Source organism: Oncorhynchus gorbuscha, unplaced genomic scaffold (assembly GCF_021184085.1).
Source record: "Oncorhynchus gorbuscha isolate QuinsamMale2020 ecotype Even-year unplaced genomic scaffold, OgorEven_v1.0 Un_scaffold_859, whole genome shotgun sequence".
NCBI lineage: Eukaryota > Metazoa > Chordata > Actinopteri > Salmoniformes > Salmonidae > Oncorhynchus > Oncorhynchus gorbuscha.
The window spans coordinates 172,536-189,569 of record NW_025745847.1 but is presented as its reverse complement, the minus strand read 5'-3'; the positions used below and the strand labels follow the sequence as shown (position 1 = coordinate 189,569).

Genomic DNA, 17,034 nt, shown 5'->3' with positions numbered 1-17,034 from the left:
ACACACACCAGCACCCAGATCAGGTGACTACACACACCAGCACCCAGATCAGGTGACTACACACACCAGCACCCAGATCAGGTGACTACACACACCAGCACCCAGATCAGGTGACTACACACACCAGCACCCAGATCAGGTGACTACACACACCAGCACCCAGATCAGGTGACTACACACACCAGCACCCAGATCAGGTGACTACACACACCAGCACCCAGATCAGGTGACTACACACACCAGCACCCAGATCAGATGACTACACACACCAGGACACATATTCATTAATAAAAAGTGAATACTGGTCCTATTAGATTACATGGACAGGGGGGACCTGATCCTAGACCAGCACTTTTACCTTGAGATGCCTTATGAGTAGGCTACAGGTCCTTTCGTATTACAGCCCAGTACCCTGTCTATAGGCTACATGTCCAGAACTATTTTAACCCAGTACCCTGTCTCTGTTCTCCAGGTTTGGGCTGTTACCTCTGAGCATGACCAACTCCCGTAAAACCAAGTCCTCCACACAGGGAACTGACATCACACGCCCACTGGTGAGTCACATGGACAGACGAGCGGGGGGGTGTTGGGGGAGGACGGACGGACCGGTGGGGGTGTTGGGGGAGGACGGACGGACCAGTGGGGGGTGTTGGGGGAGGACGGACGGACCAGTGGGGGTGTTGGGGGAGGACGGACGGACCAGTGGGGGGGTGTTGGGGGAGGGCGGACGGACCGGTGGGGGTGTTGGGGGAGGACGGACGGACCGGTGGGGGGGTGTTGGGGGAGGACGGACGGACCGGTGGGGGGGTGTTGGGGGAGGACGGACGGACCGGTGGGGGGGGGTGTTGGGGGAGGACGGACGGACCGGTGGGGGGGGTTGGGGAGGACGGACGGACCGGTGGGGGTGTTGGGGGAGGACGGACGGACTGGCGGGGGGGCTGTTTGGGGAGGGGTAGGACGGACGGACTGGCGGGGGGGGAGGGGAGGACGGGGTCTGAGGTTGAACATATAACTGAGGTTTTCATATAAGCCTGCCTGTATGAATGTCAACCTCACCTCAAGTTTTAGTCTGTTTTTAACCTTGGCCATGTCTGTTGATTTCCTACAATGTGTATCATGATGTTTTATGTCTGCTTTTCCAGCTGTTTTGAGGGCAACAGACCCAGGACAGCAGCAACAGGTCATTGTGTGTGTGGGAGGTATCTTTAGTGTGTGGGTGGTATCTTTAGTGTGTGGGTGGTATCTTTAGTGTGTGTGGGTGGTATCTTTAGTGTGTGTGGGTGGTATCTTTAGTGTGTGTGTGTGGGTGGTATCTTTAGTGTGTGTGTGGGTGGTATCTTTAGTGTGTGTGTGTGGGTGGTATCTTTAGTGTGTGTGTGTGGGTGGTATCTTTAGTGTGTGTGTGTGTGGGTGGTATCTTTAGTGTGTGTGTGTGTGGGTGGTATCTTAGTGTGTGTGTGTGGGTGGTATCTTTAGTGTGTGTGTGGTATCTTTAGTGTGTGTGTGTGGGTGGTATCTTTAGTGTGTGTAGTGTCTTTAGTTATCTATCTTTAATGTGTTATATTCTATGTGCCATGAAGTGTTTTTGCAGTGGGGAGGTTTGCAGTGGGGAGGTTTGCAGTGGGGAGGTTTGCAGTTTGCTAAGCCAACTTCTATTTTTCCTGCGTTTGGTTTTTAACGTGGCTTCGGTTTGATTTGATGTTGCCTCAGATCGCTAACTAACGAGAACATGTGATCAGTGTCCTCAATGCCATCCTATTCCCTGTAAAGAACACTGTTTTTGAGCCCTGTGGGTTTTGCTGACGGCTAACCTGGTTTCACGCTGTCTGCCGGGATCTGCAGTCAATTTGATATTCGATTCATGAATCGGCAATGTTCCTATTTTTTATCTAAGAGGATTTTTCAATTCTCCTCAACTGATTTTTGTAGTGACCAGACAAACAGCGAGTGTTCCAAACCGTATCTGTGACCAGACAAACAGCGAGTGTTCCAAACCGTATCTGTGACCAGACAAACAGCGAGTGTTCCAAACCGTATCTGTGACCAGACAAACAGCGAGTGTTCCAAACCGTATCTGTGACCAGACAAACAGCGAGTGTTCCAAACCGTATCTGTGACCAGACAAACAGCGAGTGTTCCAAACCGTATCTGTGACCAGACAAACAGCGAGTGTTCCAAACCGTATCTGTGACCAGACAAACAGCGAGTGTTCCAAACCGTATCTGTGACCAGACAAACAGCGAGTGTTCCAAACCGTATCTGTGACCAGACAAACAGCGAGTGTTCCAAACCGTATCTGTGACCAGACAAACAGCGAGTGTTCCAAACAGCGAGTGTTCCAAACAGTGAGTGTTCCAAACAGCGAGTGTTCCAAACAGTATCTGTGACCAGACAAACAGCGAGTGTTCCAAACAGTGAGTGTTCCAAACAGCGAGTGTTCCAAACAGTATCTGTGACCAGACAAACAGCGAGTGTTCCAAACCGTATCTGTGACCAGACAAACAGCGAGTGTTCCAAACAGCGAGTGTTCCAAACAGCGAGTGTTCCAAACAGCGAGTGTTCCAAACAGTATCTGTGACCAGACAAACAGCGAGTGTTTTCACATCAATTTTCCATGGGGGTGCCTCTCAATACTCTGACGTGGCTTCCTCTCATTGTCTCCTCGCCTTCATCTGCACTGATCTGAACGAACAAAACAAAGGAAGCCGACCCGCTTCCTTGCTTATTAGGGAGGAGACAAGGACATGAGGCCAGGGTCGAGTTCATGTCACGCACACTATGGAAAACATTAGTTCAGGTAGTCATTCTCTATTTCTCTCAGTCCAGGTAGTCATTCTCTATTTCTCTCAGTTCAGGTAGTCTCTCAGTCCAGGTAGTCTCTCTCTATTTCTCCCAGTCCAGGTAGTCTCTCTCTATTTCTCTCAGTTCAGGTAGTCTCTCAGTCCAGGTAGTCTCTCTCTATTTCTCCCAGTCCAGGTAGTCTCTCTCTATTTCTCCCAGTTCAGGTAGTCTCTCTATTTCTCCCAGTTCAGGTGGTCTCTCTCTATTTCTCCCAGTTCAGGTAGTCTCTCTCTATTTCTCCCAGTTCAGGTGGTCTCTCTCTATTTCTCCCAGTTCAGGTGGTCTCTCTCTATTTCTCCCAGTTCAGGTGGTCTCTCTCTATTTCTCCCAGTCCAGGTAGTCTCTCTCTATTTCTCTCAGTCCAGGTAGTCTCTCTCTATTTCTCTCAGTTCAGGTAGTCTCTCAGTTCAGGTAGTCTCTCTCTATTCTCTCAGTCCAGGTAGTCTCTCTCTATTTCTCCCAGTTCAGGTAGTCTCTCTCTATTTCTCTCAGTCCAGGTAGTCTCTCTCTATTTCTCTCAGTTCAGGTGGTCTCTCTCTATTTCTCCCAGTTCAGGTAGTCTCTCTCTATTTCTCCCAGTTCAGGTAGTCTCTCTCTATTTCTCCCAGTTCAGGTAGTCTCTATTTCTCCCAGTCCAGGTAGTCTCTCTCTATTTCTCCCAGTTCAGGTAGTCTCTCTATTTCTCCCAGTTCAGGTGGTCTCTCTCTATTTCTCCCAGTTCAGGTGGTCTCTCTCTATTTCTCCCAGTTCAGGTAGTCTCTATTTCTCCCAGTCCAGGTAGTCTCTCTCTATTTCTCCCAGTTCAGGTAGTCTCTCTATTTCTCCCAGTTCAGGTGGTCTCTCTCTATTTCTCCCAGTTCAGGTGGTCTCTCTCTATTTCTCCCAGTTCAGGTAGTCTCTCTCTATTTCTCTCAGTCCAGGTAGTCTCTCTCTATTTCTCCCAGTTCAGGTAGTCTCTCTCTATTTCTCTCAGTCCAGGTAGTCTCTCTCTATTTCTCCCAGTTCAGGTGGTCTCTCTCTATTTCTCCCAGTTCAGGTAGTCTCTCTCTATTTCTCCCAGTTCAGGTAGTCTCTATTTCTCCCAGTCCAGGTAGTCTCTCTCTATTTCTCCCAGTTCAGGTAGTCTCTCTATTTCTCCCAGTTCAGGTGGTCTCTCTCTATTTCTCCCAGTTCAGGTGGTCTCTCTCTATTTCTCCCAGTTCAGGTAGTCTCTATTTCTCCCAGTTCAGGTGGTCTCTCTCTATTTCTCTCAGTCCAGGTAGTCTCTCTATTTCTCTCAGTTCAGGTAGTCTCTCAGTCCAGGTAGTCTCTCTATTTCTCCCAGTTCAGGTAGTCTCTCTCTATTTCTCCCAGTTCAGGTGGTCTCTCTCTATTTCTCTCAGTCCAGGTGGTCTCTCTCTATTTCTCCCAGTCCAGGTAGTCTCTCTCTATTTCTCCCAGTTCAGGTGGTCTCTCTCTATTTCTCCCAGTCCAGGTAGTCTCTCTCTATTTCTCCCAGTCCAGGTAGTCTCTCTCTATTTCTCCCAGTTCAGGTAGTCTCTCTCTATTTCTCCCAGTTCAGGTAGTCTCTCTCTATTTCTCTCAGTCCAGGTAGTCTCTCTCTATTTCTCCCAGTCCAGGTAGTCTCTCTCTATTTCTCCCAGTCCAGGTAGTCTCTCTCTATTTCTCCCAGTCCAGGTAGTCTCTCTCTATTTCTCCCAGTTCAGGTAGTCTCTCTCTATTTCTCCCAGTCCAGGTAGTCTCTCTATTTCTCTCAGTTCAGGTAGTCTCTCAGTCCAGGTAGTCTCTCTCTATTTCTCCCAGTTCAGGTAGTCTCTCAGTCCAGGTAGTCTCTCTCTATTTCTCCCAGTTCAGGTAGTCTCTCTCTATTTCTCCCAGTTCAGGTAGTCTCTATTTCTCCCAGTCCAGGTAGTCTCTCTCTATTTCTCCCAGTTCAGGTAGTCTCTCTATTTCTCCCAGTTCAGGTAGTCTCTCTCTATTTCTCCCAGTTCAGGTGGTCTCTCTCTATTTCTCTCAGTCCAGGTGGTCTCTCTCTATTTCTCCCAGTCCAGGTAGTCTCTCTCTATTTCTCCCAGTCCAGGTAGTCTCTCTCTATTTCTCCCAGTTCAGGTAGTCTCTCTCTATTTCTCCCAGTTCAGGTAGTCTCTCTCTATTTCTCTCAGTCCAGGTAGTCTCTCTCTATTTCTCCCAGTTCAGGTAGTCTCTCTCTATTTCTCCCAGTCCAGGTAGTCTCTCTCTATTTCTCCCAGTCCAGGTAGTCTCTCTCTATTTCTCTCAGTTCAGGTAGTCTCTCAGTCCAGGTAGTCTCTCTCTATTTCTCCCAGTCCAGGTAGTCTCTCTCTATTTCTCTCAGTTCAGGTAGTCTCTCAGTCCAGGTAGTCTCTCTCTATTTCTCTCAGTTCAGGTAGTCTCTCTCTATTTCTCCCAGTCCAGGTAGTCTCTCTATTTCTCTCAGTTCAGGTAGTCTCTCAGTCCAGGTAGTCTCTCTCTATTTCTCCCAGTCCAGGTAGTCTCTCTCTATTTCTCTCAGTTCAGGTAGTCTCTCAGTCCAGGTAGTCTCTCTCTATTTCTCCCAGTTCAGGTAGTCTCTCTCTATTTCTCCCAGTTCAGGTAGTCTCTCTCTATTTCTCCCAGTCCAGGTAGTCTCTCTCTATTTCTCTCAGTTCAGGTAGTCTCTCAGTCCAGGTAGTCTCTCTCTATTTCTCCCAGTCCAGGTAGTCTCTCTCTATTTCTCTCAGTTCAGGTAGTCTCTCTCTATTTCTCCCAGTCCAGGTAGTCTCTCTATTTCTCTCAGTTCAGGTAGTCTCTCAGTCCAGGTAGTCTCTCTATTTCTCCCAGTTCAGGTAGTCTCTCTCTATTTCTCCCAGTCCAGGTAGTCTCCCAGTCCAGGTAGTCTCTCTCTATTTCTCTCAGTTCAGGTAGTCTCTCAGTCCAGGTAGTCTCTCTCTATTTCTCCCAGTCCAGGTAGTCTCTCTCTATTTCTCTCAGTTCAGGTAGTCTCTCAGTCCAGGTAGTCTCTCTCTATTTCTCCCAGTCCAGGTAGTCTCTCTCTATTTCTCTCAGTTCAGGTAGTCTCTCAGTTCAGGTAGTCTCTCTCTATTTCTCCCAGTTCAGGTAGTCTCTCTCTATTTCTCTCAGTTCAGGTAGTCTCTCAGTTCAGGTAGTCTCTCTCCTCCAGTCCAGGTAGTCTCTCTCTATTTCTCCCAGTTCAGGTAGTCTCTCTCTATTTCTCCCAGTCCAGGTAGTCTCTCTCTATTTCTCTCAGTTCAGGTAGTCTCTCTCTATTTCTCCCAGTCCAGGTAGTCTCTCTCTATTTCTCCCAGTTCAGGTAGTCTCTCTATTTCTCCCAGTTCAGGTAGTCTCTCTCTATTTCTCTCAGTTCAGGTGGTCTCTCTCTATTTCTCCAGTCCAGGTAGTCTCTCTCTATTTCTCCCAGTCCAGGTAGTCTCTCAGTTCAGGTAGTCTCTCTCTATTTCTCCCAGTTCAGGTAGTCTCTCTCTATTTCTCCCAGTTCAGGTAGTCTCTCTCTATTTCTCCCAGTTCAGGTAGTCTCTCTCTATTTCTCCCAGTTCAGGTAGTCTCTCTCTATTTCTCCCAGTCCAGGTAGTCTCTCTCTATTTCTCCCAGTCCAGGTAGTCTCTCTCTATTTCTCCCAGTCCAGGTAGTCTCTCTCTATTTCTCCCAGTTCAGGTAGTCTCTCTATTTCTCCCAGTTCAGGTAGTCTCTCTCTATTTCTCTCAGTTCAGGTGGTCTCTCTCTATTTCTCCAGTCCAGGTAGTCTCTCTCTATTTCTCCCAGTCCAGGTAGTCTCTCAGTTCAGGTAGTCTCTCTCTATTTCTCCCAGTTCAGGTAGTCTCTCTCTATTTCTCCCAGTTCAGGTAGTCTCTCTCTATTTCTCCCAGTTCAGGTAGTCTCTCTCTATTTCTCCCAGTTCAGGTAGTCTCTCTCTATTTCTCCCAGTCCAGGTAGTCTCTCTCTATTTCTCCCAGTCCAGGTAGTCTCTCTCTATTTCTCCCAGTCCAGGTAGTCTCTCTCTATTTCTCTCAGTTCAGGTAGTCTCTATTTCTCCCAGTCCAGGTAGTCTCTCTCTATTTCTCTCAGTTCAGGTAGTCTCTATTTCTCCCAGTCCAGGTAGTCTCTCTCTATTTCTCCCAGTCCAGGTAGTCTCTCTCTATTTCTCCCAGTTCAGGTAGTCTCTCTATTTCTCTCAGTTCAGGTAGTCTCTCTATTTCTCCCAGTCCAGGTAGTCTCTCAGTTCAGGTAGTCTCTCTCTATTTCTCCCAGTTCAGGTAGTCTCTCTCTATTTCTCCCAGTTCAGGTAGTCTCTCTCTATTTCTCCCAGTCCAGGTAGTCTCTCTCTATTTCTCCCAGTCCAGGTAGTCTCTCTCTATTTCTCTCAGTTCAGGTAGTCTCTCAGTCCAGGTAGTCTCTCTCTATTTCTCCCAGTCCAGGTAGTCTCTCTCTATTTCTCCCAGTCCAGGTAGTCTCTCTCTATTTCTCCCAGTCCAGGTAGTCTCTCTCTATTTCTCTCAGTTCAGGTAGTCTCTCAGTCCAGGTAGTCTCTCTCTATTTCTCCCAGTCCAGGTAGTCTCTCTCTATTTCTCTCAGTTCAGGTAGTCTCTCTATTTCTCCCAGTTCAGGTAGTCTCTCTCTATTTCTCCCAGTCCAGGTAGTCTCTCTCTATTTCTCCCAGTCCAGGTAGTCTCTCTCTATTTCTCTCAGTTCAGGTAGTCTCTCAGTCCAGGTAGTCTCTCTCTATTTCTCCCAGTCCAGGTAGTCTCTCTCTATTTCTCCCAGTCCAGGTAGTCTCTCTCTATTTCTCCCAGTCCAGGTAGTCTCTCTCTATTTCTCTCAGTTCAGGTAGTCTCTCAGTCCAGGTAGTCTCTCTATTTCTCTCAGTCCAGGTAGTCTCTCTCTATTTCTCCCAGTCCAGGTAGTCTCTCTCTATTTCTCTCAGTTCAGGTAGTCTCTCTCTATTTCTCCCAGTTCAGGTAGTCTCTCTCTATTTCTCCCAGTCCAGGTAGTCTCTCTCTATTTCTCTCAGTTCAGGTAGTCTCTCTCTATTTCTCCCAGTCCAGGTAGTCTCTCTCTATTTCTCTCAGTTCAGGTAGTCTCTCAGTCCAGGTAGTCTCTATTTCTCCCAGTTCAGGTAGTCTCTCTCTATTTCTCCCAGTTCAGGTAGTCTCTCTCTATTTCTCCCAGTTCAGGTAGTCTCTCTCTATTTCTCCCAGTTCAGGTAGTCTCTATTTCTCCCAGTTCAGGTAGTCTCTATTTCTCTCAGTCCAGGTAGTCTCTCTCTATTTCTCTCAGTTCAGGTAGTCTCTCTCTATTTCTCTCAGTTCAGGTAGTCTCTATTTCTCCCAGTTCAGGTAGTCTCTATTTCTCTCAGTCCAGGTAGTCTCTCTCTATTTCTCCCAGTCCAGGTAGTCTCTCTCTATTTCTCCCAGTTCAGGTAGTCTCTCTATTTCTCCCAGTTCAGGTAGTCTCTCTCTATTTCTCTCAGTTCAGGTAGTCTCTCAGTCCAGGTAGTCTCTCAGTTCAGGTAGTCTCTCTCTATTTCTCCCAGTCCAGGTAGTCTCTCTCTATTTCTCCCAGTTCAGGTAGTCTCTCTCTATTTCTCCCAGTTCAGGTAGTCTCTCTCTATTTCTCCCAGTTCAGGTAGTCTCTCTCTATTTCTCCCAGTTCAGGTAGTCTCTCTCTATTTCTCTCAGTCCAGGTAGTCTCTCTCTATTTCTCCCAGTTCAGGTAGTCTCTCTCTATTTCTCCCAGTTCAGGTAGTCTCTCTCTATTTCTCCCAGTTCAGGTAGTCTCTCTCTATTTCTCCCAGTCCAGGTAGTCTCTCTCTATTTCTCTCAGTTCAGGTAGTCTCTCAGTTCAGGTAGTCTCTCTCTATTTCTCCCAGTTCAGGTAGTCTCTCTCTATTTCTCTCAGTTCAGGTAGTCTCTCAGTTCAGGTAGTCTCTCTCTATTTCTCCAGTCCAGGTAGTCTCTCTCTATTTCTCCCAGTTCAGGTAGTCTCTCTCTATTTCTCCCAGTCCAGGTAGTCTCTCTCTATTTCTCCCAGTTCAGGTAGTCTCTCTCTATTTCTCCCAGTCCAGGTAGTCTCTCTCTATTTCTCCCAGTCCAGGTAGTCTCTCTCTATTTCTCCCAGTTCAGGTAGTCTCTCTCTATTTCTCCCAGTCCAGGTAGTCTCTCTATTTCTCTCAGTCCAGGTAGTCTCTCTCTATTTCTCCCAGTCCAGGTAGTCTCTCTCTATTTCTCCCAGTTCAGGTAGTCTCTCTATTTCTCCCAGTCCAGGTAGTCTCTCTCTATTTCTCCCAGTTCAGGTAGTCTCTCTATTTCTCCCAGTTCAGGTAGTCTCTCTCTATTTCTCTCAGTTCAGGTGGTCTCTCTCTATTTCTCCAGTCCAGGTAGTCTCTCTCTATTTCTCCCAGTCCAGGTAGTCTCTCAGTTCAGGTAGTCTCTCTCTATTTCTCCCAGTTCAGGTAGTCTCTCTCTATTTCTCCCAGTTCAGGTAGTCTCTCTCTATTTCTCCCAGTTCAGGTAGTCTCTCTCTATTTCTCCCAGTCCAGGTAGTCTCTCTCTATTTCTCCCAGTCCAGGTAGTCTCTCTCTATTTCTCCCAGTTCAGGTAGTCTCTCTCTATTTCTCCCAGTCCAGGTAGTCTCTCTCTATTTCTCTCAGTTCAGGTAGTCTCTATTTCTCTCAGTCCAGGTAGTCTCTCTCTATTTCTCCCAGTTCAGGTAGTCTCTCTATTTCTCTCAGTTCAGGTAGTCTCTCTATTTCTCCCAGTCCAGGTAGTCTCTCAGTTCAGGTAGTCTCTCTCTATTTCTCCCAGTTCAGGTAGTCTCTCTCTATTTCTCCCAGTTCAGGTAGTCTCTCTCTATTTCTCCCAGTCCAGGTAGTCTCTCTCTATTTCTCCCAGTCCAGGTAGTCTCTCTCTATTTCTCTCAGTTCAGGTAGTCTCTCAGTCCAGGTAGTCTCTCTCTATTTCTCTCAGTTCAGGTAGTCTCTCTCTATTTCTCTCAGTTCAGGTAGTCTCTATTTCTCCCAGTTCAGGTAGTCTCTCTCTATTTCTCCCAGTCCAGGTAGTCTCTCTCTATTTCTCCCAGTCCAGGTAGTCTCTCTCTATTTCTCTCAGTTCAGGTAGTCTCTCAGTCCAGGTAGTCTCTCTCTATTTCTCCCAGTCCAGGTAGTCTCTCTCTATTTCTCTCAGTCCAGGTAGTCTCTCTCTATTTCTCTCAGTTCAGGTAGTCTCTCTCTATTTCTCTCAGTTCAGGTAGTCTCTCTCTATTTCTCCCAGTCCAGGTAGTCTCTCTCTATTTCTCTCAGTTCAGGTAGTCTCTCAGTCCAGGTAGTCTCTATTTCTCCCAGTTCAGGTAGTCTCTCTCTATTTCTCCCAGTTCAGGTAGTCTCTCTCTATTTCTCCCAGTTCAGGTAGTCTCTCTCTATTTCTCCCAGTTCAGGTAGTCTCTATTTCTCCCAGTTCAGGTAGTCTCTATTTCTCTCAGTCCAGGTAGTCTCTCTCTATTTCTCTCAGTTCAGGTAGTCTCTCTCTATTTCTCTCAGTTCAGGTAGTCTCTATTTCTCCCAGTTCAGGTAGTCTCTATTTCTCTCAGTCCAGGTAGTCTCTCTCTATTTCTCTCAGTTCAGGTAGTCTCTCTCTATTTCTCTCAGTCCAGGTAGTCTCTCTCTATTTCTCTCAGTTCAGGTAGTCTCTCTCTATTTCTCTCAGTTCAGGTAGTCTCTATTTCTCTCAGTCCAGGTAGTCTCTCTCTATTTCTCCCAGTCCAGGTAGTCTCTCTCTATTTCTCCCAGTTCAGGTAGTCTCTCTATTTCTCCCAGTTCAGGTAGTCTCTCTCTATTTCTCTCAGTTCAGGTAGTCTCTCAGTCCAGGTAGTCTCTCAGTTCAGGTAGTCTCTCTCTATTTCTCCCAGTCCAGGTAGTCTCTCTCTATTTCTCCCAGTTCAGGTAGTCTCTCTCTATTTCTCCCAGTTCAGGTAGTCTCTCTCTATTTCTCCCAGTTCAGGTAGTCTCTCTCTATTTCTCCCAGTTCAGGTAGTCTCTCTCTATTTCTCTCAGTCCAGGTAGTCTCTCTCTATTTCTCCCAGTTCAGGTAGTCTCTCTCTATTTCTCCCAGTTCAGGTAGTCTCTCTCTATTTCTCCCAGTTCAGGTAGTCTCTCTCTATTTCTCCCAGTTCAGGTAGTCTCTCTATTTCTCCCAGTCCAGGTAGTCTCTCTCTATTTCTCCCAGTTCAGGTAGTCTCTCTATTTCTCTCAGTTCAGGTAGTCTCTCAGTCCAGGTAGTCTCTATTTCTCCCAGTTCAGGTAGTCTCTCTCTATTTCTCCCAGTCCAGGTAGTCTCTCTCTATTTCTCCCAGTCCAGGTAGTCTCTCTCTATTTCTCCCAGTTCAGGTAGTCTCTCTCTATTTCTCCCAGTTCAGGTAGTCTCTCTATTTCTCCCAGTTCAGGTAGTCTCTCTCTATTTCTCCCAGTCCAGGTAGTCTCTCTCTATTTCTCCCAGTCCAGGTAGTCTCTCTCTATTTCTCCCAGTTCAGGTAGTCTCTCTCTATTTCTCCCAGTCCAGGTAGTCTCTCTCTATTTCTCCCAGTTCAGGTAGTCTCTCTCTATTTCTCCCAGTTCAGGTAGTCTCTCTCTATTTCTCCCAGTCCAGGTAGTCTCTCTCTATTTCTCTCAGTTCAGGTAGTCTCTCAGTCCAGGTAGTCTCTCTCTATTTCTCCCAGTCCAGGTAGTCTCTCTCTATTTCTCCCAGTTCAGGTAGTCTCTCTCTATTTCTCCCAGTCCAGGTAGTCTCTCTCTATTTCTCCCAGTCCAGGTAGTCTCTCTCTATTTCTCCCAGTTCAGGTAGTCAGTAGTCTCTCTCTATTTCTCCCAGTCCAGGTAGTCTCTCAGTCCAGGTAGTCTCTCTCTATTTCTCCCAGTTCAGGTAGTCTCTCAGTCCAGGTAGTCTCTCTCTATTTCTCCCAGTCCAGGTAGTCTCTCTCTATTTCTCTCAGTTCAGGTAGTCTCTCAGTTCAGGTAGTCTCTCTCTATTTCTCCCAGTTCAGGTAGTCTCTCTCTATTTCTCCCAGTTCAGGTAGTCTCTCTCTATTTCTCCCAGTTCAGGTAGTCTCTCTATTTCTCCCAGTTCAGGTAGTCTCTCTCTATTTCTCCCAGTCCAGGTAGTCTCTCTCTATTTCTCCCAGTCCAGGTAGTCTCTCTCTATTTCTCCCAGTCCAGGTAGTCTCTCTCTATTTCTCCCAGTCCAGGTAGTCTCTCTCTATTTCTCCCAGTTCAGGTAGTCTCTCTCTATTTCTCTCAGTCCAGGTAGTCTCTCTCTATTTCTCCCAGTTCAGGTAGTCTCTCTATTTCTCCCAGTTCAGGTAGTCTCTCTCTATTTCTCCCAGTTCAGGTAGTCTCTCTCTATTTCTCCCAGTTCAGGTGGTCTCTCTCTATTTCTCCCAGTTCAGGTAGTCTCTCTCTATTTCTCCCAGTCCAGGTAGTCTCTCAGTCCAGGTAGTCTCTCTCTATTTCTCCCAGTTCAGGTAGTCTCTCTCTATTTCTCCCAGTCCAGGTAGTCTCTCTCTATTTCTCCCAGTCCAGGTAGTCTCTCAGTCCAGGTAGTCTCTCTCTATTTCTCCCAGTTCAGGTAGTCTCTCTCTATTTCTCTCAGTCCAGGTAGTCTCTCTCTATTTCTCTCAGTCCAGGTAGTCTCTCTCTATTTCTCCCAGTTCAGGTAGTCTCTCTCTATTTCTCTCAGTCCAGGTAGTCTCTCTCTATTTCTCCCAGTCCAGGTAGTCTCTCTCTATTTCTCCCAGTCCAGGTAGTCTCTCAGTCCAGGTAGTCTCTCTCTATTTCTCCCAGTTCAGGTAGTCTCTCTCTATTTCTCCCAGTCCAGGTAGTCTCTCAGTCCAGGTAGTCTCTCTCTATTTCTCCCAGTCCAGGTAGTCTCTCTCTATTTCTCCCAGTCCAGGTAGTCTCTCAGTCCAGGTAGTCTCTCTCTATTTCTCCCAGTCCAGGTAGTCTCTCAGTCCAGGTAGTCTCTCTCTATTTCTCCCAGTCCAGGTAGTCTCTCTCTATTTCTCCCAGTTCAGGTAGTCTCTCTCTATTTCTCCCAGTCCAGGTAGTCTCTCTATTTCTCCCAGTCCAGGTAGTCTCTCAGTCCAGGTAGTCTCTCTCTATTTCTCCCAGTCCAGGTAGTCTCTCTCTATTTCTCCCAGTCCAGGTAGTCTCTCAGTCCAGGTAGTCTCTCTCTATTTCTCCCAGTCCAGGTAGTCTCTCAGTCCAGGTAGTCTCTCTCTATTTCTCCCAGTCCAGGTAGTCTCTCTCTATTTCTCCCAGTCCAGGTAGTCTCTCTCTATTTCTCCCAGTCCAGGTAGTCTCTCTCTATTTCTCCCAGTCCAGGTAGTCTCTCTCTATTTCTCTCAGTCCAGGTAGTCTCTCTCTATTTCTCCCAGTCCAGGTAGTCTCTCAGTCCAGGTAGTCTCTCTCTATTTCTCCCAGTCCAGGTAGTCTCTCTCTATTTCTCTCAGTCCAGGTAGTCTCTCTCTATTTCTCCCAGTTCAGGTAGTCTCTATTTCTCCCAGTTCAGGTAGTCTCTCTCTATTTCTCCCAGTTCAGGTAGTCTCTCTCTATTTCTCCCAGTTCAGGTAGTCTCTCTCTATTTCTCCCAGTTCAGGTAGTCTCCCAGTTCAGGTAGTCTCTCAGTCCAGGTAGTCTCTCTCTATTTCTCCCAGTTCAGGTAGTCTCTATTTCTCCCAGTTCAGGTAGTCTCTCAGTCCAGGTAGTCTCTCTCTATTTCTCCCAGTCCAGGTAGTCTCTCTCTATTTCAGTTTCAAACCATTATCTTCTGTATAGTGCCTAATGAACATCAACAAGTTCTGACTGTTAAGTCATTCACCCCATATCTGTTGTTTGAAATCCTCTCCTCCATTTCTCTCTCCCCTCCTATAGGCCTCACCCACCTGTAAACCCGCCCATGACGACACCTTCCGCCCTGGCAACCTGTTCAGACAGCTAGCCAATCAGGAGGAGGAGCCCGTGGCGCCACCGTCGCTATTCAAGCTGGGCTGGCTCTCTGGCATGTAGTGCACTACTTTTCTCTCTATTCCCACTATGTAGTGCACTACTTTTGACAAGGACCTATGGGAACTATTCCCACTATATAGGGAATAGGGTGCCATTTAACACTGAACCCAAATAAGGAGTGTGACTGTTTGTATTCTTTAAACACCTTGTACTGTACAGAGACTGTTAGAAGATATGAATCAATATTACAGTTTGAACAGATTATTCATGAGATTGTGTTGATGTGTGATTTATTTCATTAATGTAGTGGAGATAATGTTTTAGTATATACCTGACCACTGTCTGGGTCCTGCTGATAGTCACATACACACAGTACATACACACAGTACACACACACAGTACACACACACAGACAGACACAGACAGACACAGACAGACAGACAGACAGACAGACAGACAGACAGACAGACAGACAGACAGACAGACAGACAGACAGACAGACAGACAGACAGACAGACAGACAGACAGACAGACAGACAGACAGACAGACAGACAGACAGTACACCCAGTACACCCAGACAGACAGACAGTACACCCAGACAGACAGTACACCCAGTACACCCAGACAGACAGACAGTACACCCAGACAGACAGACAGTACACCCAGACAGACAGACAGTACACCCAGACAGACAGACAGACAGACAGACAGACAGACAGACAGACAGACAGACAGACAGACAGACAGACAGACAGACAGACAGACAGACAGACAGTACACCCAGTACACCCAGACAGACAGTACACCCAGTACACCCAGACAGACAGACAGACAGTACACCCAGACAGACAGACAGACAGTACACCCAGACAGACAGACAGACAGTACACACAGACAGACAGACAGTACACCCAGACAGACAGACAGACAGACAGACAGACAGACAGACAGACAGACAGACAGTACACCCAGACAGACAGACAGTACACCCAGACAGACAGACAGTACACCCAGTACACCCAGACAGACAGACAGTACACCCAGTACACCCAGACAGACAGACAGTACACCCAGACAGACAGACAGTACACCCAGACACAGACAGACAGACAGTACACCCAGACAGACAGACAGTACACCCAGACAGACAGACAGTACACCCAGACAGACAGACAGTACACCCAGACAGACAGACAGTACACCCAGACAGACAGACAGTACACCCAGACAGTACACCCAGACAGTACAGACAGACAGACAGACAGACAGACAGACAGACAGACAGACAGACAGACAGACAGACAGACAGACAGACAGACAGACAGACAGACAGACAGACAGACAACTGTTATCTATCTAGTTGCAGACTGGTAACGATAACTGTTATCTATCTAGTTGCAGACTGGTAACGATAACTGTTATCTATCTAATGCAGACTGGTAACGATAACTGTTATCTATCTAATGCAGACTGGTAACGATAACTGTTATCTATCTAATGCAGACTGGTAACGATAACTGTTATCTATCTAATGCAGACTGGTAACGATAACTGTTATCTATCTAATGCAGACTGGTAACGATAACTGTTATCTATCTAATGCAGACTGGTAACGATAACTGTTATCTATCTAATGCAGACTGGTAACGATAACTGTTATCTATCTAATGCAGACTGGTAACGATAACTGTTATCTATCTAATGCAGACTGGTAACGATAACTGTTATCTATCTAATGCAGACTGGTAACGATAACTGTTATCTCTCTAGTTGCAGACTGGTAACGATAACTGTTATCTATCTAGTTGCAGACTGGTAAAGATAACTGTTATCTATCTAGTTGCAGACTGGTAACGATAACTGTTATCTCTCTAGTTGCAGACTGGTAACGATAACTGTTATCTATCTAGTTGCAGACTGGTAACGATAACTGTTATCTATCTAATGCAGACTGGTAACGATAACTGTTATCTATCTAGTTGCAGACTGGTAAAGATAACTGTTATCTATCTAGTTGCAGACTGGTAACGATAACTGTTATCTCTCTAGTTGCAGACTGGTAACGATAACTGTTATCTATCTAATGCAGACTGGTAACGATAACTGTTATCTATCTAGTTGCAGACTGGTAACGATAACTGTTATCTATCTAATGCAGACTGGTAACGATAACTGTTATCTATCTAGTTGCAGACTGGTAAAGATAACTGTTATCTATCTAGTTGCAGACTGGTAACGATAACTGTTATCTCTCTAGTTGCAGACTGGTAACGATAACTGTTATCTCTCTAGTTGCAGACTGGTAACGATAACTGTTATCTATCTAATGCAGACTGGTAACGATAACTGTTATCTCTCTAGTTGCAGACTGGTAACGATAACTGTTATCTCTCTAGTTGCAGACTGGTAACGATAACTGTTATCTCTCTGGCTTTCGATTTCCTTCTAACAGTCATATTCCTCTTCACGTTCTATTTGTGGCTCTTCCAGATGTATATATTTCTCCACTACAGCAATTGATGTTGTAGTATGTTGTGTATTAGTTGATGTAGTAGTGTGTTGTGTAGTAGTGTGTTGTGTAGTAGTATGTTGTGTATCAGTTGATGTAGTAGTGTGTTGTGTAGTAGTATGTTGTGTAGTAGTATGTTGTGTAGTAGTATGTTGTGTAGTAGTTGATGTAGTAGTATGTTGTGTAGTAGTATGTTGTGTAGTAGTGTGTTGTGTAGTAGTATGTTGTGTAGTAGTGTGTTGTGTAGTAGTGTGTTGTGTAGTAGTGTGTTGTGTAGTAGTGTGTTGTGTAGTAGTGTGTTGTGTAGTAGTATGTTGTGTATTAGTGTGTTGTGTAGTAGTGTGTTGTGTAGTAGTATGTTGTGTAGTAGTGTGTTGTGTAGTAGTGTGTTGTGTAGTAGTGTGTTGTGTAGTAGTGTGTTGTGTAGTAGTATGTTGTGTAGTAGTGTGTTGTATGTAGTAGTGTGTTGTGTAGTAGTGTGTTGTGTAGTAGTGTGTTGTGTAGTAGTGTGTTGGTTAGTAGTATGTTGTGTATCAGTTGATGTAGTAGTGTGTTGTGTAGTAGTGTGTTGTGTAGTAGTGTGTTGTGTATCAGTTGATGTAGTAGTGTGTTGTGTAGTAGTGTGTTGTGTAGTAGTGTGTTGTGTAGTAGTATGTT

At 46.1% G+C, this 17,034-nt stretch overlaps 1 pseudogene; it reads left to right on the top strand.

The window, feature by feature from the left end:
- LOC124020580 overlaps positions 1-14,138 on the top strand; it is a 36,876-nt pseudogene extending 22,738 nt beyond the window's left edge.
- The last annotated feature ends 2,896 nt before the right edge of the window (positions 14,139-17,034 follow it).